We start from the raw sequence: 2,686 nt of genomic DNA, 5'->3' as shown, positions 1-2,686 counted from the left end.
ATCAGGGAAATCAAACTTAATCGGCTGGTAATCATCAAGAGGTTGATAAGCAAGATGTTCAGCAAGGATACTTCCTTTGATTGCTTTCTGAGCTTTGTACACAATATCATATTCAGACAACAGCATTTGCCAACGTGCAATCTTTCCAGTAACAGCAGGCTTCTCAAAGATGTACTTGATTGGATCCATTCGGGATATCAACCAAGTTGTATGATTCACCATATAATGACGCAGGCGTTTGGCAGCCCAAGCTAAAGCACAACAAGTCTTTTCAAGCATTGTATACCGAGTCTCACAGTCGGTGAACTTCTTGCTCAGATAGTAGATAACATGTTCTTTCTTTCCAGTCTCATCTTGTTGACCGAGAACACAACCCACAGAATCATCCAACACTGACAGGTACATAATCAAAGGCCTTCCTTCCACTGGTGGGACAAGGATAGGTGGTTCCAACAAGTATTCTTTAATGCTATCAAAAGCTTCCTGACATTCATCATTCCATACAACAGGCTGATTCTTTCTGAGCAATTTGAAAATTGGTCCGCAGGTAGTAGTCGTGTGAGATATAAATCTTGAAATATAATTCAGGCGTCCGAGGAAACCTCTGACTTGCTTTTCAGTTTGAGGGGCCGGCATCTCTCTGATGGCTCGGACTTTGTCAGGATTAACTTCAATGCCTCTTTGGCTGACAATGAAGCCTAGCAACTTCCCAGATCTTACACCAAATGTGCACTTGTTAGGATTCAATCGCAGCTTGTACTTTCTCAACCTTTCAAACATCTTTTTCAAATACACAACATGCTGCTCTTCATCACTTGACTTCACAATCATGTCATCAACATATACTTCAATCTCTTTGTGAATCATATCATGAAACAGAGTTGTCATACCTCTTTGATAGGTAGCACCGACATTTATCAAGCCAAACGGCATCACTTTGTAACAGAATGTTCCCCATGGAGTAATGAAGGACGTCTTTTCTCTATCTTCTGGTGACATCCGTATCTGGTTATAGCCAGAGAAACCATCCATAAAAGAGAAAACTTTAGATTGAGCAGTACTGTCAACAAGCACATCAATATGAGGCAATGGGAAGTTATCTTTCGGACTGGCTTTATTCAAATCTCTGTAATCGACACACATTCTAACTTTCCCATCTTTCTTTGGTACTGGTACGATATTGGCAATCCACTCAGGGTATTCAGCTGTCATGAGGAAACCCGCATCAATTTGCTTCTGCACCTCAGCCTTGATCTTAAGAGCCATGTCTGGACGAGACCTTCTCAATTTCTTCTTGACAGGAGGACATTCAGGTCTTGTCGGTATCCGATGTTCCACAATCTTGGGATCTAGACCTGGCATATCTTCATAGGACCATGCAAAAACATCTGGATAATCATGGAGAAGCTGAGTGATCTTCTTTTTCACTTCTGGCTCAAGTGCAGCACCAATCTTGATCTCTCGCTTGTTTTCTTCAGTACCCAGGTTGATAAGCTCAATCTCTTCCTGATGAGGCTGAATGGCTCTTCTTTCTTGCTCAAGCAGTCGAGAGATCTCATACGGTATCTCTTCATCATCTTCCTCATCTTCAGCTTCATATACAGGGAATTCAAAATTTGGAGGAACCGTAGGGTTATTGTGTTCAACGGGTTTCTTGTGGTTCAATCTGCATAATATGATTGGGATGATTTTAGAAAAATGTTCTTTATGCAAATTTTTGAAATTAATAAGAAAATACAGATGTTTTGGATTTTTCTGGCATTACCATTATTTCCAAGAAAAAGGCACTAAAAAGTAAAAAACAAAGAGTCGTGAGAAAGACGACAACTTTTATTGATAACGGCAATGCCGAAACAAACATGCCCTTACAATGATATCACTTTCGCCTTGGGCAGAGCGAGAGGATTGTTATTTTGAAAACAAAGAAAAAAAACATGAGCAACAAGACACATTACATGGAAGCATGCAGGACTAAAGGAACATCAATGGCCTCCCAATTTCTCACAGTGCCTCCTGGTACAACAAATGTAGGCACATAACTACTTTCAGCAGCCTCTTCAGCAATAGCATTGATAAACCCAACACTGTAGAAAGTTCCTGTTGAAACGCCTGAGGTCAGGGAGAATCCAAGGCCCTCTTTACGCTTGTTTTCCAAAATCTGTATCACTTTGCCCCAGCCAGCAGCTTGCCCTTCTTGAACAGCTTTCTGGGCGTCTTTCAATGAAGCCATACTAGCACTAGCTCTATGGGATTCTGTACCTTCAACAGTCAAGCCTTGAAATGACGTCCCTTCAGCGGACCCTGCTTCAACACAAGAGAAAGATGACACTTGGCTAACCAGATATGCTTCTTCACCATGTACAGTGACAAGCTTACCATTCCTCACAAACTTGAGTTTCTGATGTAAAGTAGAAGTTACGGCCCCAGCATCGTGAATCCACGGTCTTCCGAGGAGACAACTGTAAGAAGCATTGATGTCCATGACTTGGAAAGTGATCTGGAACGTCTCTGGACCAACGGTAATTGGCAAGTCTACTTCCCCAAGAACATCCTTGCGAGATCCGTCGAAAGCCTTAACCAGATAGCTACTTCCTCATAGAGAAATTCCATGATGACTCAATTGTCTCAGTGTAGACTCAGGCATTACATTTAAAGATGATCCAGTGTCCACCAGCACATTGGATAT

Source organism: Medicago sativa, chromosome 6, assembly GCF_051527215.1.
Source record: "Medicago sativa cultivar Bolivia chromosome 6, Bolivia_mono, whole genome shotgun sequence".
Lineage (NCBI taxonomy): Eukaryota > Viridiplantae > Streptophyta > Magnoliopsida > Fabales > Fabaceae > Medicago > Medicago sativa.
The sequence above is the reverse complement of the archived record's forward strand: the minus strand, read 5'-3'. Positions refer to the sequence as shown.